The sequence below is a fragment of the Panulirus ornatus genome, chromosome 1 (genome assembly GCF_036320965.1).
Source record: "Panulirus ornatus isolate Po-2019 chromosome 1, ASM3632096v1, whole genome shotgun sequence".
NCBI classification, from domain to species: Eukaryota; Metazoa; Arthropoda; class Malacostraca; order Decapoda; family Palinuridae; genus Panulirus; species Panulirus ornatus.
In genome coordinates this window covers 54,965,119-54,987,872 of record NC_092224.1, presented here as the reverse complement: position 1 = coordinate 54,987,872, position 22,754 = coordinate 54,965,119, and the positions used below count along the sequence as shown (strand labels likewise).

The 22,754-nt window shown below is 47.0% G+C and overlaps 1 protein-coding gene across 4 annotated transcripts in view; it reads left to right on the top strand.

The window, feature by feature from the left end:
- Nucleotides 1-22,754, top strand: part of LOC139749028 (hormone receptor 4-like) — a 500,349-nt gene that overhangs the window by 24,219 nt on the left and 453,376 nt on the right. The window contains exon 1 of one of the 4 annotated variants that reach the window (XM_071662549.1): nucleotides 10,663-10,692. The exons of 2 other annotated variants lie outside the window; for them this stretch is intronic. The gene's annotated coding sequence lies outside the window, so the exon portion shown is untranslated. Of the gene's footprint in view, nucleotides 1-10,662; nucleotides 10,693-22,754 lie in introns of those variants that run through there. One more of the 4 variants, XM_071662570.1, reaches the window with a different exon arrangement.

Here is a 22,754-nt window from a genome sequence, read left to right as displayed (position 1 = left end):
AGTGCTCTCAGTGGATAGAGGCTTCATGATTATAATATCAGTTCTTACTCTCATTTTGCCCACTGAGATTATTTGTGCAGTTGGACTCCCGTCACGAACGGCGCCCGATGTGTACTGGGTAGAGTTACTGGCTGTGAGTCACCATGGGATCATACGGGTTCTGTTTCGCACAGGTTCGAATCCTGGGCGCGGCGGTCGGCTCGCACCTTACCCAGGTGCTCATTTGTCCTCTTTTAGGGGCTGGTCGATAGATGGGTACCTGGCTGAGGCTGGTGTGTGTGTGTGTGTGTATGTGTATTTATACAGACTGATAAGAATAAAGATATGGAGCTTATATGCAGGGTTACGAGACGGGGTAACACGTGTGTAGAACTCTTTCCCTGTAACACACAAAAAAACAGCCACACACGACCACCAATCGTCCCCCCACCCCTGACGTCTTCACCTACAGTGCCTCCTTCAGGCTCACCGCTTCACGCACACTGACCCTATCCATCTCCATCGTCACCTATTCCACGTATGATTATATATATATATATATATATATATATATATATATATATATATATATATATATATATATATATATATATATATATTTTTTTTTTTTTTTTTTTTTTTTTTTTTTTTTATACTTTGTCGCTGTCTCCCGCGTTTGCGAGGTAGCGCAAGGAAACAGACGAAAGAAATGGCCCAACCCCCCCCCCATACACATGTACGTACACACGTCCACACACGCAAATATACATACCTACACAGCTTTCCATGGTTTACCCCAGACGCTTCACATGCCCTGCTTCAATCCACTGACAGCACGTCAACCCCTGTATACCACATGACTCCAATTCACTCTATTTCTTGCCCTCCTTTCACCCTCCTGCATGTTCAGGCCCCGATCAAACAAAATCTTTTTCACTCCATCTTTCCACCTCCAATTTGGTCTCCCTCTTCTCCTCGTTCCCTCCACCTCCGACACATATATCCTCTTGGTCAATCTCTCCTCACTCATTCTCTCCATGTGCCCAAACCATTTCAAAACACCCTCTTCTGCTCTCTCAACCACGCTCTTTTTATTTCCACACATCTCTCTTACCCTTACGTTACTTACTCGATCAAACCACCTCACACCACACATTGTCCTCAAACATCTCATTTCCAGCACATCCATCCTCCTGCGCACATCTCTATCCATAGCCCACGCCTCGCAACCATACAACATTGTTGGAACCACTATTCCCTCAAACATACCCATTTTTGCTTTCCGAGATAATGTTCTCGACTTCCACACATTCTTCAAGGCTCCCAAAATTTTCGCCCCCTCCCCCACCCTATGATCCACTTCCGCTTCCATGGTTCCATCCGCTGACAGATCCACTCCCAGATATCTAAAACACTTCACTTCCTCCAGTTTTTCTCCATTCAAACTCACCTCCCAATTGACTTGACCCTCACCCCTACTGTACCTAATAACCTTGCTCTTATTCACATTTACTCTCAACTTTCTTCTTCCACACACTTTACCAAACTCAGTCACCAGCTTCTGCAGTTTCTCACATGAATCAGCCACCAGCGCTGTATCATCAGCGAACAACAACTGACTCACTTCCCAAGCATATATCTTAGCTGCTCTTCATCTGCCCTGTGTGCTACATAGCCATATTATCTCAACGGGTTTTCATTCATTCGTTATATGAATTTTCAACACTTGCATGTCTGTTCACGCCATTTTTCTTCACGCTATCTGTTCTCCCGATTCCTAATATTCTTACAACATAAGTTATTAATTCCCTTGAGCACGACGGTACGACCCTTGAGTATGAGCACGACAGTACGTCTTTTGAGCATGATGGTACGACTCTTGGGCACAAAGGGTCGCGCCGTCGTGCTCAAGGGCCGCACCATCTTGATCAAGGGTCGTACCATTATTCTCAAGACTGTCGTGCTCTGCTCAGGGGTCGTACCGTCGTAATCAAGGGTCGTACCCTCATGCTCAAGAGGCGTATTGTCATGCTCATGCTCAGGGGTCGTACCGTCGTAATCAAGGATCGTACCCTCATGCTCAAGAGGCGTATTGTCATGCTCATGCTCAGGGGTCGTACCGTCGTAATCAAGGATCGTACCCTCATGCTCAAGAGGCGTATTGTCATGCTCATGCTCAGGGGTCGTACCGTCGTAATCAAGGATCGTACCCTCATGCTCAAGAGGCGTATTGTCATGCTCATGCTCAGGGGTCGTACCGTCGTAATCAAGGATCGTACCCTCATGCTCAAGAGGCGTATTGTCATGCTCAGGGGTCGTACCGTCGTAATCAAGGATCGTACCCTCATGCTCAAGAGGCGTATTGTCATGCTCAGGGGTCGTACCGTCGTAATCAAAGGTCGTGCCCTCATGGTCAAGAGGCGTATTGTCATGCTCATGCTCAGAGATCGCAATTCGTACTCAATGGGGCTAATAACATCGTATTTTACCTGAAGTTTGGTCATGGATTTTGTTCATCTACGTAGTATAGTAGTGTGGTAACACGGTAATGAGGCGGTAGCGTGAGTAAGTGTGTTCCTGTGGCAGGCAGTGTGAGGTGGTGAGTAACATGAGGAAGTGTGTGTCATGTTCTCGGGTACTATAAGGAAGTGTGTTTTAGGTATGGTGAGGGAGTGAGTTAGTGTGACAGCAGCGTAATAAAGTTCGTCTTCCTGCTGAGTCTAGCGTGAGAAGAAGAGTGTCCTTGTGTGGGAGACTGTAAGGAAGTGTGTGCTTCCTTTCGAGGTAGAGTGAGGAATTGTGGTCTTCTGATACGAGCAGCCTGATGGATTGTACACACGAAGTGAGAGGTGTAAGGAACATTATATTGCTGTGGTTGATAGTGTGTGTCAAATGATGTTTATATATGTTGATCATTGCGTGAGCTACTATGTGTTCTGGTGTTTAGCATGAGGAAGTGTTCCAGTGGTGGGCAGCATGAGGAAGTGTTCCAGTGGTGGGCAGCATGAGGAAGTGTTCCAGTGGTGGGCAGCATGAGGAAGTGTTCCAGTGGTGAGTTGCATGAGGAAGTGTTCCAGTGGTGAGTAGCATGAGGAAGTGTTCCAGTGGTAGGTAGCATGAGGAAGTGTTCCAGTGGTGGTCATCATGAGGAAGTGTTCCAGTGGTGGTCATCATGAGGAAGTGTTCCAGTGGTGGGCAGCATGAGGAAGTGTTCCAGTGGTGGGCAGCATGAGGAAGTGTTCCAGTGGTGAGTTGCATGAGGAAGTGTTCCAGTGGTGAGTAGCATGAGGAAGTGTTCCAATGGTAGGTAGCATGAGGAAGTGTTCCAGTGGTGGTCATCATGAGGAAGTGTTCCAGTGGTGGTCATCATGAGGAAGTGTTCCAGTGGTGAGTAGCATAAGGAAGTGTTCCAATGGTAGATAGCATGAGGAAGTGTTCCAGTGGTGGTCATCATGAGGAAGTGTTCCAGTGATGGTCATCATGAGGAAGTGTTCCAGTGGTGGTCATCATGAGGAAGTGTTCCAGTGGTGGTCATCATGAGGAAGTGTGAGGGTGGAGGCCACACTGCCACTGAAGTGGCGGCAGCACGCGGTACCAAGGTCGTGGTCTAGCCTGCCCGGCGCCTCCTACCCCGCCCCTGCCCACCCGACCTGCCCTTCCACCCTACCTCCACACGCGTGGGAGGCCACGCCTCCCAACCCTCACCCCTCTCACACGCCCAACCTCCCCTGTTCCCGACCCCTCCCACGCCCGACCTTCACACCTCCGACCTCTCCCACGCCTGACCTTCACACCCTGCCAATACCCAGGCCTTCCCTTCATCCTCCCGTCCGGACCCACACATACACTCAGCCATCATGCGTCAGATCCTCAATTTCTGCCACCTCCAACCCACGTGTCCAACCTACCCCCCCCCCCCCCCCCCCCCCCCCCCCCCCCCGACTCTGCTAGACTGGCCTCTCGTGAGGTCCGCTCTCGCCCACCCCTCTCACACTTGACTCCTCACTTCTCAGACGCTACACCCTCTTGACCCCACCCTTACCTACGAGGCCCATAGCACTCTACCGCCTGACCTTCCTCCGTCCCTCACCACTAGGGCGCCAGACCCTCCCTCACCCGTCACACGCCAAACAACCCCAAAAAGTCCTCACCCTCACACACATAAGATCCTCATTCACTTCACAGAAGGTTTTCACGTAAAGACTCATGGAATCTTACGTGCAGTCCAGACACACCCTACCCTCATGCCACACGCACTCCAACCATACCTCCTACTCTTCATGCACCTCACCCTCACCACCTGTGTGTGTGTGTGTGTGTGTTGGTGTAGTCACGCAGTGTTTTGAAACGGGATTCCCCGGAACCTCAGGGTTCTGCGAGCATCCTTCGAGGGTTCTAAGAAGTGTCGTAATAATTAGAAAAAGATGTTGTACGTAATTTACAGATGGAGCTCGTTTAACTTGAGCTTGGCTAATGGTTGCCACACCATTCCTTATGAAGCTGTATATATATATATATATATATATATATATATATATATATATATATATATATATATATATATATATATATATATATATATATATATTCTTTTTCAAGAAGGAAGAGGAAAGAATGGATGGAATAGATCAAGGTGCTAGGATATACTGGCTGCCAGGTTCCTCTTCCATCGAAGGAAACCTTGATGAACACGAGGGAAGTGAATGCATGAGACTTTCAGTCCACGTCTTGTGACCTAACCATATATTTACTGTTCCATCCATGCATCAGGAAACTTACTCATCCTGTACTGCATATATATATATATATATATATATATATATATATATATATATATATATATATATATATATATATATATATATATATATATATATGTATATATATATATATATATATATATATATATATATATATATATATATATATATATATATATATATATATATATGACTATGCGTGTATGTCTTGTTCTCGTCCTATCATGTAGGATGGGGCAAAGAAAGCCATTAAACTAACTCCCTAAACCACATCCTATCCGTCACTCATACACCCGAACCTTAGTCCTATATACATTGAGACTCATCCTTGAGGTACGCGGCCTCATTCATCACACACCTGACCTTCACCCTTCACATGAATGCGGCCCACACAGTCTGCCACCCCCACGCCTCATGCACTTATCCTCTGCCATCGTACCACCACACTTCATTGAGCCAAGACCCTCCTCACGCCTCGCAGTGAGGATGAACCTCGAGGAAGAACTGGCCATCGATGACCCCCAACTTGTACGTCGCTGGAGGTGGACCTCACACTGTCCAGTGCCTACGTGATGGCATACTTCGGGGGTCATTGCCGGGAGACAGGGGTGCTTGTGTGTGTGTGTGTGTGTGTGAGGCTGGTCACTGAGGCAGGGGTGGACGTTCGTTGAGGGGAGGGAGTGGAGGAGGGAGGGAAGAAGTGGACGTGAACCCGCAAGGTCGAGGACCCGGGCAACTGGAGGCAGGAATGTGCGGCACGAGGGGAGAGCACCAGGGACAGCGGGGAGAGGGTGGAGAGAACGGAGGAGGAGGAGGAGGAGGTGTGAGCTGCGGTGTGAGGGGTAGAGGAGGAGGTGTGAGCTGCGGTGTGAGGGGAGGAGGAGGAGGTGAGGGTAAGGGCAGAGGTGTGATGGGAGATGGGGCAGTGAGGGGAGAAGAGAAGATGTGAGGGGAGGAGGGAAAGAGGAAGAGGTGTTAAGGGAGGGGGAAAGGGAAGAGGGAGGGGTGTAAGGGGAGCAGTGGGCGGAGGGAGGGGAGATGAAAAAGGAAGGACAGGTAACAGGAGTCCTGATGTCCAGTGACGATGTTATCTGCAGGAGGACAGTGATGTATCTGATTATCCTTATCTTCTCAGTCAGAGAGACAGGACAGTACAGTAGAAGGTACCTCCTCGCCCGCCATGGTCTTACCCTAACCTGGTTATCAATTTCGTCACCACGTAACCTGTAACGTATTACAATCACTGAGGCCCCACCAGTCCCTGGACCTACTGTGCACTGTGTATCCTCTTCTGCGTCACCGCCCGCAGGATGGGCACGAGTGGACAGTACATCAGCCGCTCTTGCGGCAAAATCAAGGTCACATCGCCATGGGAAACGTTATCGAAGAGTGACGAGTTGTGAGCGCATGTGTGAATAAGATATTTCAAGTATAAAGGTGGCTTGAGGGAGAGGAAGGCAGGACTGGGGGAGGATAAGGAGGCTGGGGAGGGGAGGGTTGCTAGGGGGAGGGATGAGGAGGCTTGGGCAGGGCAGGAGTAGGGCATTGCGTGTGGGTGGAAGGAGGGAAGGAAAAGTTAGGGGGAAGGTAAGGTGGCTTGAGGGGAGGGAACGGCAGGGAGGGTAAGGTGGCTTTGGAGGGAAGGGGAGTGGGAGGATGAGGTGACTAAGGGAGGATAAGATGACAGGGGGAGGGTAGAGTGACTGGGTGGAGGGGGAGAGCAAAGAGGTTCCCAGAAAACAATGTCTCTGGGTAACAGGAGAAGGTCGAGAGGCGACGCGAGAATGACATGAAGCTGTGGCAGAGAACAGGAAGATTGTGGCGCTGCTGATAATGTCACTGGTTGTGGCAGTGGTTATGGTAGTGATGGTAGGTGTAGTGTAAGTGTAATGATAGTGGTGGTTGCAATGGTGATAGTGGTAACTGTGGTGGTGATGGTTATAACAGTGTTGTTGGTGGTTTTAATGACGGCAGTAGTGGTGGTGTTGTAAAAGTGGTGTGTTGGTGGTAGTTGTAATGGTGTTAATGGTGGTTGTATGGTGGTAGTGGCAGTGGTAGTTACAATGGTGGTAATGATAGTGGTGGCGGTAGTTGTAATGGTGTTATTGGCACTTAAATGGTGGTGGTGGTAGTGGTGGTAGTTGTAATGATGTCATTTTTAGGTATATGATCGGTGTTGTAATTGTGGTAGTGGTAGTTACAGTGGTGGTAGTGATAAGACGTGATGGTAGTTGTAATGATAGTAGTGGTAGTTATATGGTGGTAATGGTGTTAGTGGTAGTTGTAATGATGGTAGTGGTGGTGTTAGTCATGATGGTGGTAGTGGAAGTGGTGGTGTTGGCGGTTGTAATCGTGGTGGTGATAGTGGTGGTTGTCATGGTGATGGTGGTGGTGGTAGTGATGGTGGCTAGTATTAAGGGTATTGTGATAATTGTGGTAAAGGTTATAGCGATGATTGTGGTGATGGACGTGGCAGGGTTGTTGGTAGTGGTGGTTGTGGTGGCAGTGGTGACGATGGTGGTGTTGTTGGGCCACCGGGGAAATGCCATATATGCCACACGTTCCAGCGTGGCCCCCAGCAACTTGAGATAAGTAGCCGGTGGTGTATTACCTCAGGTGGGCGGGAACCCGACCCACTGGGCCACCCTTGTGGCCCACCTCGAGCACCACGTCCGGCCCTGGGTGTATGAGGCCGCTCGGTTATTACGATGTGAGTGTATGAGGCCACTCACACGTTACAGTATGAGTGTATGAGGCCACTCACACGTTACAGTGTGAGTGTATGAGACCACTAGGGTATTATAGTATGAGTGTATTAGACCACTAGGGTATTATAGTATGAGTGTATTAGACCACTAAGGTATTATAGTATGAGAGTATGAGGCCAATCAGGTGTTAGGGTATGAGAGGATGAGGGTGAGAGCATATAGGGGCTAAAAAAAAAAGTGACTGGATGCTATGATTAATTCCTGAGAACGAAATAGAATAGATGGTTTTACCCCCCCCCCCCCCCCCTCTCTCTCTCTCTCTCTCTCTCTCTCTCTCTCTCTCTCTCTCTCTCTCTCTCTCTCTCTCTCTCTCTCATCATCATCATCATCATCCCCACACACACAGGAGTCTGCTCTACCTAGCAACAGGTTCGTGATGAAGGAAGGCGGGACAACATCGTCCCACCGCTGTGTTTCCATGAGTCACGGGGCGAGACTGGCACCCCTCATCACCGGGCAGGCCGTGCCGTGGTCTCTGGCTCAAAAATAAACCTTTGATATTTAGGTTCCTCTGACATTCCTGGGCTGCTGGGGGACGAAGGACTCGGCCTTTTGGGGGTAAGAGGATGAAGGTTGTCGTCGGATCATGTGCTGGCCTCCCCCCCTGGGGCGCCCACGCTGGCCCCTGGTGTTGGGGCAGCACACTGATAGACCTGGGAAAACTGGTAGACAGAAGCAGTGATGGTATATGGCCAGGTTATCATGGGCTGGAAGACAGTAACAGTATTCTGGATGACTGATTTATATTGATGGAGACAGAACAGGAAGGTAGAAGGGTGTCCCTCCCTCCCACTACTCCTGCCTGCATATTGGTTAACAGCAATGGAGGAATACCATATAGTATAGAGAGCATGTACTAATGTGGGAATCTTGTAGGAAAGGATGAATAAGAAATACATTCTGATCCACTTCGTCATAGTCCCTATCTAATATGTTGCATTGTCGAAATTATAAGATATTTTGAACAAGTTTATTGGATATCGTTGTCTGTGTTGTGTACAGAAAATAATTCTGAATGAGTCTTGCTACCTAAGACTTATTTCTGAGTGATGGAATTAGTTTTGTTGCTCTTGTTTATGTGCTTTTTAGTTTTACTTGTCTTTTATTAAGTCTAAGAGACCAGACCGCTATCTGAATGGGGTCTGGACATGGCGTTGTACAGAATAAGTATTGCGTCTTTCGTTTTCTAGTTTGTATTCCTGACTGTGAAGTGTAACATTCTGTTTGCTTTATAATATGTAGCTCAGAATTGCCTTCCGTATTGTAGATCATTACTGATTATCATCCCAAGGTCTCTGGCTTCAGTAGGGTGCTCATTTGTACGGTCGGGAGGAAGCCGTACACTCGTGGAGCCTCATCTTCTGAGCATTGTCTTCTGTGTCACAGCTTTTAAACTCTTGCATGCTGTCACCATTTAGAATTTCCTCACTTTACTTAATCTCTTCATCCAACATTTTGAGACGATAGAAGTACTGCTTTATATCTTGTCCCACAAGTTTCATGTTTGATATCATGTTATGTCCTCTGATTGCTCTTTATATCGACAAATTCATGTGTGTGTGGAAGTTGGACTCACTGAAGGTAGGATGTGTGGCTTCTCCTTTACTGGAGGTCGAGTTTGTAGCCTCTTCTCCTCATTGGAGGTCGAGTTTGTGATCTCTCGTCCTCACTGAAAGTCGGGTTTGTGTGGTATGTGACCCCTCGCCCTCACTGGAGGTCGGATGTGTACAATGTGTGGCCCCCCACTCACTGGAGGTAAGGTATGTGGCCTCGCCCTCACTGGGGGTTGGTTGTATGCTATGTGTGGTTCTCCACTCGCTGGAGGTCGGGTGTGTGTGATATATGGCCTCCCACTCACTGGAGGTCGGGTGTGTGTGGTAAGTGGCCTCCCACTCACTGGAGATCGAATGTTTGGCCTCTCATCCTCGTGGTGGAGGAGTGTATCAACACGCAGGGGTCGAGACCCTCTGGCACCAAGCTAGGAGGGGCTTTTTACCGCCGATAAAGTATCATGTTGAAATGTTGAATTATAACTCTGCTGTGCTCCGTGTTTGCTGAGCCGAGCGGAGAGCTCTCTGTCGGCAGGAGAGCAAGCCTAGTGTTTTGCCGTTTTGTATCTGTTAAAAGCACTGTTTACCGTCGCCATGAATACTACAAGTTTACATTCTGGGAATCATTGGTCTTCGGCTCCAGGAAACGTGTCGTCACAGTGTTGTGGGAGGCGTGATAAACATTCTGCCTCCTGAGCACGACACGTGGGGTATGTGGCCGCCTGGCCCCTGACCTGGTCTGTAAGGGTAAGGCTAAACGTTACGTCATCATGCCTAAGGGTCGTGCCGTCGTCCCGAGGAGCTTGGACAGTGATGGGGTAGCCGTGGATACAGTTCCCAGGAGTTGTGTGACATGATGGAAGTCCCTGTCGGAAGCTGCATCACACAGGACGGCGGAGGTGCTGTCATTTGTGGCCAAAGCCCCCAGGAGGAGGTACGGGAGTGTGATGATGACTAGAGTCAGCGCAGGAGTGCAGCAGGTGGGGAGGGCTGTGCTATCCTCTCGTCTGCGTGTGTGAGGGAGGGGGGGATGTTCTTTTTTTTTCAGTTCATTTCTTGGCGTTTAGATGTGGGACTACAGTTTCCGTGGTAGGAGAGAGAGAGAGAGAGAGAGAGAGAGAGAGAGAGAGAGAGAGAGAGAGAGAGAGAGAGAGAGAGAGAGAGAGAGAGCATGCTGACCCATGTTACCTTGTCCTGCCTCCTCCCCACCTCCCCACACTAGCGGAAACGCTGACTTGTTTCCACGTAACGCAGCGATCTCGGCGACAACCCGGCCGGAGGCAGGAAGCGGCGCTTGTTGGCGAACGTCATAAAAGTCGTAAGTTACACGGGCACCAACGCCTTGGGTCGCCCTTACAAATAATCTGTTGTTCGCCTTCATGACCCATACCGGCAAAAATGCAATAGAGAATAATCGCTAAGGCTCATACCTGAAACCAGAGACGTGGGATCATCGCCCCAAAACAATGAGCGAATCTGCATGATCATCCATTGCACGAGAAAAATGTGTCGAGTCGGAACAGAAGTTGATAGAAATACGGCTGTACAGCGGCCGGCTGGCGGTGTGTAGTGTGCGGTGAGGGTGTCACCGAGGGGCGCCGCCCCGTGGCCAGGACCACTGCTTCCGAGAGACAGGTAAGGTTACCACTCCTGCTTGGGTGTGGTAAGGGGGGGGGGGGAAGGTCAGGATCGTAACTGCTGGTGGGGTGTGGCAGGGGGAGGGAGGGGGGGAAGGTCAGGATCATTACTGCTGCTGGTGGGGTGTGGTGGTGTGGCCAGGCAAGGTCACATCGCTGAGCTGCCCGGGAGATGTGGACGTTTCTGCCGTCAGTGGAGTCCTTCTCCTCATCTGACGAGATAGTATGCAAAACAGGGATTACTCAGAGGTTAGCGGCCGGGTCATTGAGTTAGGGGTGTGTGGGGGTGTGAGGAGAACCCGCCCGCCTGCCTGGCCTTCTGCCATGGTTTCTAGGATATGTTCCATCCCTCTTCTCTTCGTGAGGCAGAGTGAGTTGATTCCTCAGCCATTTATATCTATGTATCTACATTTTTCCATTTTCTCTATCTGGCCCCGGTACTGACCACGATACAGATACGTCTAGTGTTTCTCGACGAAGGGGAAAAGAAAAAAAACGTTTTGATATGTTCTGTGTGATTATTGTATTGCATTATTATCTCAAAATCCCCTCACCCAACTCTAGGAATCTCTTAATCTCTTCCATCAAAATCCCACACCCTCCTCCACGATCCCCTCACCCTCCTTCAGGATCCCATTACCCTCCTCCACGATCCCCTCACCCTCCTTCAAGATCCCATTACCCTCCTCCACGATCCCCTCATCCTCCTTCAGGATCCCATTACCCTCCTCCACGATCCCCTTACCCTCCTTCAAGATCCCATTACCCTCCTCCACGATCCCCTCATCCTCCTTCAGGATCCCATTACCCTCCTCCACGATCCCCTCATCCTCCTTCAGGATCCCATTACCCTCCTCCACGATCCCCTCATCCTCCTTCAGGATCCCATTACCCTCCTCCACGATCCCCTCATCCTCCTTCAGGATCCCATTACCCTCCTCCAGGGTCTCCCACCCTCCTGCAGGATCCGTTCACCCTTCTCCAGGATCCTCCACCCTCCTGCAGGATCCCATTACCCTCCAGGATCCCCTCACCCTCCTGAAGGATCCCCTCACCCTCCTCCAGGATTCCTCTCCCTCCTTCAAGATTCCTCTCACGTCTTCCAGGACTCCCCACCCCTCACCCTCTTCCTGGATACCTCACTCTCCTCCGGGACTTCCCACCCCGCACCCTGCTCCAGGATTCCTCATTCTTCTCTAGGACCCCTTACCCACCCCTCACCCTGCTCCAGGATTCCTCATTCTTCTCTAGGACCCCTTACCCACCCCTCACCCTGCTCCAGGATTCCTCATTCTTCTCTAGGACCCCTTACCCACCCCTCACCCTGCTCCAGGATTCCTCATTCTTCTCTAGGACCCCTTACCCACCCCTCAACCTGCTTCAGGATTCCTCGCCTTTCTCCGGGACCCCCCCCTCCCTCATCCATCTCCAGGAAGCTGCCCCACATTCCCGAACCCCCTCATGTTGCTGTGAACCTGTGACCTGGTCGTCATTGCCGCCACCACACTCCCCATCCCCCCAGGCAGGCCCTACTTTAAACGGGTGTAGTGATGCCAGTTCAGTCTCTCCGTGGATGGAGGGGTGTGGCGAGATGTGGCCCACATCCTGACATCCAGGCAGGTAAGTCCAGATCATTATTGGTGCGGCCAGGTACAGCCTGGATCATTGTTGCTGCTGGCCCCTGGCAAGGTGAAGTCTGGTTTACAATTTTTGTGGGTATATATGGCAAGGTGAAGTCTGGTTTACAATTTTTGTGGGTATATGTGGCAAGGTGAAGTCTGGTTTACAATTTCTGTGGGTATATATGGCAAGGTGAAGTCTGGTTTACAATTTCTGTGGGTATATATGGCAAGGTGAAGTCTGGTTTACAATTTCTGTGGGTATATATGGCAAGGTGAAGTCTGGTTTACAATTTCTGTGGGTATATATGGCAAGGTGAGGTCTGGTTTACAATTTCTGTGGGTATATATGGCAAGGTGAAGTCTGGTTTACAATTTCTGTGGGTATATATGGCAAGGTGAAGTCTGGTTTACAATTTCTGTGGGTATATATGGCAAGGTGAAGTCTGGTTTTCAATTTCTGTGGGTATATATGGCAAGGTGAAGTCTGGTTTACAATTTCTGTGGGTGTATATGGCAAGGTGAAGTCTGGTTTACAATTTCTGTGGGTATATATGGCAAGGTGGTCTGGTTTACAATTTCTGTGGGTATATATGGCAAGGTGAAGTCTGGTTTTCAATTTCTGTGGGTATATATGGCAAGGTGAAGTCTGGTTTACAATTTCTGTGGGTATATATAGCAAGGTGAAGTCGTTTACAATTTCTGTGGGTATATGGCAAGGTGAAGTCTGGTTTACAATTTCTGTGGGTATATATGGCAAGGTGAAGTCTGGTTTACAATTTCTGTGGGTATATATGGCAAGGTGAAGTCTGGTTTACAATTTCTGTGGGTATATATGGCAAGGTGAAGTCTGGTTTACAATTTTTGTGGGTATATATGGCAAGGTGAAGTCTGGTTTACAATTTCTGTGGGTGTATATGGCAAGGTGAAGTCTGGTTTTCAATTTCTGTGGGTATATATGGCAAGGTGAAGTCTAGTTTACAATTTCTGTGGGTATATATGGCAAGGTGAAGTCTGGTTTTCAATTTCTGTGGGTATATATGGCAAGGTGAAGTCTGGTTTACAATTTCTGTGGGTATATATGGCAAGGTGAAGTCGTTTACAATTTCTGTGGGTATATGGCAAGGTGAAGTCTGGTTTACAATTTCTGTGGGTATATATGGCAAGGTGAAGTCTGGTTTACAATTTCTGTGGGTATATATGGCAAGGTGAAGTCTGGTTTACAATTCCTGTGGGTATATATGGCAAGGTGAAGTCTGGTTTACAATTTCTTTGGGTATATATGGCAAGGTGAAGTGGTTTACAATTTCTCTGGGTATATGGCAAAGTGAGGTCTGGTTTACAATTTCTGTGGGTATATGGCAAAGTGAAGTGTGGTTCATTCGGCGAACTGTGGTGTGGCCAGGTCATATGATCACCACCACAACCACAACCCCTGCCCTTGTAACCACCACCACCACAACTACCATCACCAACACGCCAGTAACCATCACCCCAGCTACTTCCACAACCGCTCACCATCACCATGGCTCTTTTCACTTCCTCCATTTCTGTATCCATGTGTAAGTTACTGTAACAATAACTTTCGTGGTAGTAGCAGTAGTAATAAAAGTAGTAGTAGTAGTAGTGGTGGTCGTGGTGGTGGTAGTAATAGTATTAGTAGTAGTAGTAGTAGTACCTCAGTTGCAACTCGATTTTCGTTGTTGTATGTATTGTATTTCTAGTTGTGGTGATTATGACTGTAATGGTGTAGTAGTGTTGTATGTAGTGGTGCTGGAAGAATGAATGTGATGGTGTAGTAGTGTTGTATGTAGTGGTGCTGGAAGGATGAGTGTGATGGAGTAGTAGTGTTGTATGTAGTGGTGCTGGTAGGGTGTGTGTGATAGTGTAGTAGTGTTGTATGTAGTGGTGCTGGAAGGATGAGTGTGATGGAGTAGTAGTGCTGTATGTAGTGGTGCTGGAAGGTTGAGTGTGATGGTGGTGTAGTGTTGTATGTAGTGGTGCTGGTAGGATGTGTGTGATGGTGTAATAGTGCTGTATGTAGTGGTGCTGGTAGGGTGTGTGATGGTGTAGTAGTGTTGTATGTAGTGGTGCTGGTAGAGTGTGTGTGATGGTGTAGTAGTGTTGTATGTAGTGGTGCTGGTAGGATGTGTGTGATGGTGTAGTAGTGCTGTATGTAGTGGTGCTGGTAGGGTGAGTGTGATGGTGGTGTAGTGTTGTATGTAGTGGTGCTGGTAGGGTGAATGTGATGGTGTAGTACTGTTGTATGTAGTGGTACTGGTAGGATGAGTGTGATGGTGTAGTAGTGTTGTATGTAGTGGTGCTGGTAGGGTGTATGTGATGATGTAGTGGTGCTGGTAGGATGTGTGTGATGGTGTAGTAGTGCTGTATGTAGTGGTGCTGGTAGGGTGAGTGTGATGGTGTAGTAGTGCTGTATGTAGTGGTGCTGGTAGGGTGAGTGTGATGGTGTAGTAGTGTTGTATGTAGTGGTGCTGGTAGGGTGCGTGTGATGGTGTTGTAGTGTTGTATGTAGTGGTGCTGGTAGGGTGAGTGTGATGGTGTAGTAGTGTTGTATGTAGTGGTGCTGGTAGGGTGTGTGTGATGGTGTAGTAGTGTTGTATGTAGTGGTGCTGGTATGGGGTGTGTGATGGTGTAGTAGTGTTGTATGTAGTGGTGCTGGTAGGGTGTGTGTGATGGTGTAGTAGTGTTGTATGTAGTGGTGCTGGTAGGGTGTGTGTGATGGTGTAGTAGTGTTGTATGTAGTGGTGCTGGTAGGGTGTGTGTGATGGTGTAGTAGTGTTGTATGTAGTGGTGCTGGTAGGGTGTGTGTGATGGTGAGATAAGGCATCCGGATGACGTGAGTACGACCGGAGCAGAACCAGTTGTGTTGAAGGAGTTCCTGAGTATGTCTTTGTTATACTCTTATGTCATGATAGTTGGTTGTAGCAGTAGTAATAGTTGTAAAAATATTATGATAATAATTGTTAGTATTATTATTGTTATTACTATCATGATTATTAGTAGTAGTATTAGTAGTAGTAGTAGTCATGATAGAGGTAGTAATCGTAATAGAGTGGTGACAGTAGCAGTAGTAATTGTTGTAGTAGTAGTAGTAGTAGTATACGAAGGAAGAGAATGCAAGTACCAGCAGACGTCTGGGTCTTGATGATTTCTTTTTGTGACGGTAGAAGATGAGAAAGATCACTAGGGTTGAGACGCCTGGAGAGAGTAGATGAGTTAATATATATAACTTGTGGAGAAGTGCCTGTAAACCTTTCTAATGACGGAGGTGCTGATGACATCCGTCTGTTTGTAAGTGTTGAGGAGAAAGGGTTTTGCCTCACTCGAAGTAAAGCATGTGCCCGCGAGTTGGTAACCATTTGGTACAGCTCCCATCGAACTGGTCTGGCCTTACACAGCTGCTTAGATCAAGTTGGTCGAGGCATATCATATGTCATCTCACCATCTCTTAATCTATTTCTTTTAAGTTGAAATAGACGTAGAGAAGGTTTTCATGATATTAGTAGATGTAGTAGAATAAGAATAGTCGAAGTAGTAGTATTCGTAGTAATAGTAGTGGTAGGAGTAGTAGTAATAGTAGTGGTAGGAGTAGTAGTAATAGTAGTGGTAGGAGTAGTAGTAATAGTAGTGGTAGGAGTAGTAGTAATAGTAGTGGTAGGAGTAGTAGTAATAGTAGTGGTAGGAGTAGTAGTAATAGTAGTGGTAGGAGTAGTAGTAATAGTAGTGGTAGGAGTAGTAGTAATAGTAGTGGTAGGAGTAGTAGTAATAGTAGTGGTAGGAGTAGTAGTAATAGTAGTGGTAGGAGTAGTAGTAATAGTAGTGGTAGGAGTAGTAGTAATAGTAGTGGTAGGAGTAGTAGTAATAGTAGTGGTAGGAGTAGTAGTAATAGTAGTGGTAGGAGTAGTAGTAATAGTAGTGGTAGGAGTAGTAGTAATAGTAGTGGTAGGAGTAGTAGTAATAGTAGTGGTAGGAGTAGTAGTAATAGTAGTGGTAGGAGTAGTAGTAATAGTAGTGGTAGGAGTAGTAGTAATAGTAGTGGTAGGAGTAGTAGTAATAGTAGTGGTAGGAGTAGTAGTAATAGTAGTGGTAGGAGTAGTAGTAATAGTAGTGGTAGGAGTAGTAGTAATAGTAGTGGTAGGAGTAGTAGTAATAGTAGTGGTAGGAGTAGTAGTAATAGTAGTGGTAGGAGTAGTAGTAATAGTAGTGGTAGGAGTAGTAGTAATAGTAGTGGTAGGAGTAGTAGTAATAGTAGTGGTAGGAGTAGTAGTAATAGTAGTGGTAGGAGTAGTAGTAATAGTAGTGGTAGGAGTAGTAGTAATAGTAGTGGTAGGAGTAGTAGTAATAGTAGTGGTAGGAGTAGTAGTAATAGTAGTGGTAGGAGTAGTAGTAATAGTAGTGGTAGGAGTAGTAGTAATAGTAGTGGTAGGAGTAGTAGTAATAGTAGTGGTAGGAGTAGTAGTAATAGTAGTGGTAGGAGTAGTAGTAATAGTAGTGGTAGGAGTAGTAGTAATAGTAGTGGTAGGAGTAGTAGTAATAGTAGTGGTAGGAGTAGTAGTAATAGTAGTGGTAGGAGTAGTAGTAATAGTAGTGGTAGGAGTAGTAGTAATAGTAGTGGTAGGAGTAGTAGTAATAGTAGTGGTAGGAGTAGTAGTAATAGTAGTGGTAGGAGTAGTAGTAATAGTAGTGGTAGGAGTAGTAGTAATAGTAGTGGTAGGAGTAGTAGTAATAGTAGTGGTAGGAGTAGTAGTAATAGTAGTGGTAGGAGTAGTAGTAATAGTAGTGGTAGGAGTAGTAGTAATAGTAGTGGTAGGAGTAGTAGTAATAGTAGTGGTAGGAGTAGTAGTAATAGTAGTGGTAGGAGTAGTAGTAATAGTAGTGGTAGGAGTAGTAGTAATAGTAGTGGTAGGAGTAGTAGTAATAGTAGTGGTAGGAGTAGTAGTAATAGTAGTGGTAGGAGTAGTAGTAATAGTAGTGGTAGGAGTAGTAGTAATAGTAGTGGTAGGAGTAGTAGTAATAGTAGTGGTAGGAGTAGTAGTAATAGTAGTGGTAGGAGTAGTAGTAATAGTAGTGGTAGGAGTAGTAGTAATAGTAGTGGTAGGAGTAGTAGTAATAGTAGTGGTAGGAGTAGTAGTAATAGTAGTGGTAGGAGTAGTAGTAATAGTAGTGGTAGGAGTAGTAGTAATAGTAGTGGTAGGAGTAGTAGTAATAGTAGTGGTAGGAGTAGTAGTAATAGTAGTGGTAGGAGTAGTAGTAATAGTAGTGGTAGGAGTAGTAGTAATAGTAGTGGTAGGAGTAGTAGTAATAGTAGTGGTAGGAGTAGTAGTAATAGTAGTGGTAGGAGTAGTAGTAATAGTAGTGGTAGGAGTAGTAGTAATAGTAGTGGTAGGAGTAGTAGTAATAGTAGTGGTAGGAGTAGTAGTAATAGTAGTGGTAGGAGTAGTAGTAATAGTAGTGGTAGGAGTAGTAGTAATAGTAGTGGTAGGAGTAGTAGTAATAGTAGTGGTAGGAGTAGTAGTAATAGTAGTGGTAGGAGTAGTAGTAATAGTAGTGGTAGGAGTAGTAGTAATAGTAGTGGTAGGAGTAGTAGTAATAGTAGTGGTAGGAGTAGTAGTAATAGTAGTGGTAGGAGTAGTAGTAATAGTAGTGGTAGGAGTAGTAGTAATAGTAGTGGTAGGAGTAGTAGTAATAGTAGTGGTAGGAGTAGTAGTAATAGTAGTGGTAGGAGTAGTAGTAATAGTAGTGGTAGGAGTAGTAGTAATAGTAGTGGTAGGAGTAGTAGTAATAGTAGTGGTAGGAGTAGTAGTAATAGTAGTGGTAGGAGTAGTAGTAATAGTAGTGGTAGGAGTAGTAGTAATAGTAGTGGTAGGAGTAGTAGTAATAGTAGTGGTAGGAGTAGTAGTAATAGTAGTGGTAGGAGTAGTAGTAATAGTAGTGGTAGGAGTAGTAGTAATAGTAGTGGTAGGAGTAGTAGTAATAGTAGTGGTAGGAGTAGTAGTAATAGTAGTGGTAGGGGTAGTAGTAATTGTAGTGCTGGTGGCAGAATTGTAGTAATAGTAGCAGTTACGTTCTTTGCTGTCGCATCAGTAGTGTAATAGAGCGTCTGTTATGACTTGGTATAGCGCTTGAGGCCATGCCACCACCAGCATAGACCACAGTGACAACTCCAGAGTCACTCATCATGCCATTTGTGTTATCTTAAACTGGATGTAACATTCTTGACTCTGGTGTAACACTGGTGTTTGGAGGCAGTGTTGAGGACAGGTGCACGTGAACCCACAGGCGTCATGCACCTGTTAATCAAGGAGGGAAGTTGAGGGAGACAGCAGAAGTGAGAGTGTTATAAAGAGTGGGAGAAGCGAGGAGGCTCCGGCTGCCTCCGCCGCCCCCTCGTCGTCGTGTGAAATCCTGAATGAATAATCACCCCATTCATTCGTTTGTTATTGTTTATGCATTCCTCCCTCCATGACGTGGTCCCGTGGCCGGCGATATGCTGTACCCACTACCCTTCACCCCACCAGCCAGCCCTCCTCCTGCACTGCTGGCTGTCCTTCCGTTGCAGCATCTCTCTCTCTCTCTCTCTCTCTCTCTCTCTCTCTCTCTCTCTCTCTCTCTCTCTCTCTCTCTCTCTCTCTCTCTCTCTCTCTCTCTCTCTCTCTCCTGATAGATCAGTCATCTGTCCTTGCCTGCTATCCTAACTACCTCCACCCCCGCGTGCAGTCATCGCCCGAGGTCCCTCCTCCTCCCCGCCTCACACTCTCTCACCCTCCGCTCCCTCCATTCCTCACATACCTAATGCTTCACCTCACTTACCGTACCGTTGGCTCTCCTCCTCCATCTCTCACGGCCACCCTTTACGCTCCTCTTCTCTGCCTTCTCAGTTTCCGAGACTTCTGGTGGCGCGCCGGGACCAGAGCGACAGCAAGGGATGCTGATCCCAAGGTCTTAAGTGAGGCAGTCTGACCCTGGTATGGTTAACTGATCCTAGTATGGTTAACTGATCCTGGTATGGTTGACTGATCCTGGTATGGTTGACTGATCCTGGTATGGCAGCCTGATCCTGGTATGGCAGCCTGATCCTGGCACTGCAGCCTGATCCTGGTATGGCAGCCTGATCCTGGTATGGCAGCCTGATCCTGGTATGGCAGCCTGATCCTGGTATGGCCGCCTGATCATGTGTTATTGTTATTGATCTGCCGTGTGTTGTTGTTGTTGTGGAGGTGACGTTGTATTGTTGTGGAGTCCCGGGGGTAGCACAGGTGCCTCACCCGGGTGAACGAACGCCATCGCCTGACACATGTAACAACCACACATGGCAGACCCGGGACAGCTGTGCCGCCTCGCTCTCACCTGTACGGCAGAACATGGTTCATGCGGTCTTCTTATCTATCGTTGGTGAGGAGAGAGAGAGAGAGAGAGAGAGAGAGAGAGAGAGAGAGAGAGAGAGAGAGAGAGAGAGAGAGAGAGAGGAGAGAGAGATAATTGGTCAGTTCTGTGTTATGTGTTGGTAGTTATGGATATGGTGATGCTTCAGGATCTCAGCGCCAGCGATGTTACCATCCTTCGTTAAATTTGTTCATGAAGATCCGCACTTGAACAAAAGACATTTTCTCTCCCCTTCCTGAGTTATACTGGAAACAAGACCAACTTGACTGACTGGTTGGCTTCTACGAGCTGTTGACGAAGACCACCAGTATACATCTGTAAATCACTGTTGACGAAGACCACCAGTATACATCTGTAAATCTCTGTTGACGAAGACCACCAGTATACATCTGTAGATCTCTGTTGACGAAGACCACCAGTATACATCTGTAGATCTCTGTTTAAGCAGACCACTAGTATACATCTGTAAATATCTGTTGACGAACACCACCAGGATATACATCTGTAGATCTCTGTTGATGAAGGCCACCAGTATACATCTGTAAATCTCTGTTGACGAAGACCACCAGGATATACATTTGTAGATCTCTGTTGACGAAGATCACCATTATACATCTGTAAGTCCCTGTTGACGAAGACCACCAGTGTACACCTGTAAATTTCTGTTTAAGAAGACCACCAGTATACACCTGTAAATCTGTTTAAGAAGACCACCAGTATACATCTGTAAATCTCTGTTGACGAGGACCACCAGTATACATCTGTAAATCACACGGAGATCCCAGCGAATATCTTGACCCTAGGTCACGACGGTGCAAACCTTGTATATGATGACCCCGGCCTTTGACCTGACTCATAAGGGTCAGATCAGAGGTCAAAGTATCATACCTAAGTATCATAGAGTCGTGGTCAAGGGTCACATCGTCGTGGTCAAGGGTCGTACCATCGTACCCGAGCGTCGTATTCGTCATGTTCAGGAGCTGTACCGTCGTAACTTACTCCCTTCTCTGACGTGTGGCTCCTCTGTACCGTGGGCGACCGTGGGTCGAGGTGGAGACTCCCCCACCCAGTGGACTGGCTCAGTGGCGACACCTCCTGCTGCAGGACAGACAACACACCGAGGGAATGAAGCGCTGAGCAGCCCAACCTCTGCCTTCTTAGTTCGCTTCGAACGAAGGGAGGTCGCTATGGGTACCAGTATACCGCTGTTTCGAACGGGAAATTTTTTGGCAAATGTAGAGCTCAGACTGGGAGGAAAGATAGCCAGGTCCTGGTTCACAAGGGCTCAAGGGGACCCGTTCACCGTGTGGGGTTTCCCGCGCAATCATCTCTACGTTCGACCCATCAACAACCTGATAGAATATATCAGTTCTCTTTCTCTGAGAATTAAAGAGCAAATCGTGAATTTTACATAAGTATTCCTCACTATGCTGCCGTCATCCGTGAACAGTTTGGAAGCACAAAGTACACTTCCTGTGTTCATGATAAACATATTACAGACAGGAATAAAACGTTGCCTAACGTAGAATCAGGTAGAACTGCTTCGTTGGTAAGAAAAAAAAAAAAAAAAGAATAAACACCAGACGCACACACTATGCTTGCTCACCTCAGTTCGTTTCCTCTATGTGTTGAGGTTATCAGGCTACATGCCTTGAGGTCAGCATCTCTATAACTTTACCGCCTCGTCTGTGCAAGAAAGTCGTGTGGAGAAAGAGTATCTGATTATCTTTTCATCAGTTATCTCCATCATACTCTAGACCTTGAGGTTTACGCACACACTCGCCACACTCGCACCTCCACACTTTTACAGTGTCGCCAGACGCCCACTAATATTATCGTATGACGATACATTAATTCATACTCTTCCACTTTCATGCTATCATTCATGTCCTTACGCCATTGCACACACACACACACACACACACACACACACACACACACACACACACACACACACAGCACATGATCAACAAACTTCAAGACTGGACTACGGCCAACGACGTCGCCATCAGGAATGCCTAAACCATCATCATTTTGACCTAAACTCACCTTCGCCTGCCTCTCTGCTCGGCCTCACTAGCAGCTACACACAGGAACCAGTCAGAGAGAATGCAGCATAAGGCAAGCAGAATCATCCTGGGCCCATCTTACACCACCTGACAAGAGGGCCCTCATCTTGCTGAGCCTGTCCAACCTCTCCCGACTACCATCGGCAGCTCACACGGCAGCTCGGCGATGATCAGTTGACACACCCCCGTCACCAAGACCTCATCTTCTACGACGCCCCAACCCGACGGACCGCCGTTCGTCACCATAATCGAAGTGAACCAGTCAGAGCTCGGAACAAGTAGATATAAGAACGATCCTATACCTACCATTGTGAACGTCACAGTTAATCCATGAACAAGTGCATAACTAAACAAATTAACATCTCTATTTTCTCTCTGGCTATGTGTGGTATGTCATCCATGGTATTGCAGTAATTGTTCAACACTTGATGTTCGTCTAAGCGCATAACGTCTCTCAGGCTATGTGTGGTATGTCATCCATGGTATTGCAGTAATTGTTCAACACTTGATGTTCGTCTAAGCGCATAATGTATAAGCCATAGTATTTACTCTGTAAACCCCCCTGCGTCACTGCCACCCTGACTGTGTCCATGTGCCTCACTCACCTGCTTACCCAAAGCGTGGAAGTATCCAGCCCACCTTGGTCTTAAGTTCCTTCATGATTGCTTAACTAGTTACTGTTATGACCTCCCAGCTCAGCAATACTGGTAATATCTTGTATGTGTACTTTCAGCCGAATGGCTGCTTGATTTACATAAACCCTTATTTTAATATTTATTTATTTACACTTACACACACACACACGCACACACACACACACACCTGACATAGACTAGGGTGTGTGTGTGTGTGTGTGTGTGTGTAAATACGTACTGTAGTAAGAAATAGTGCATATGTATATATGTACAAGGTTAAGACGGGGCAAAAGAGTGTAAACCTCTCTCCCCGGAAATCTCAAATACTAATCA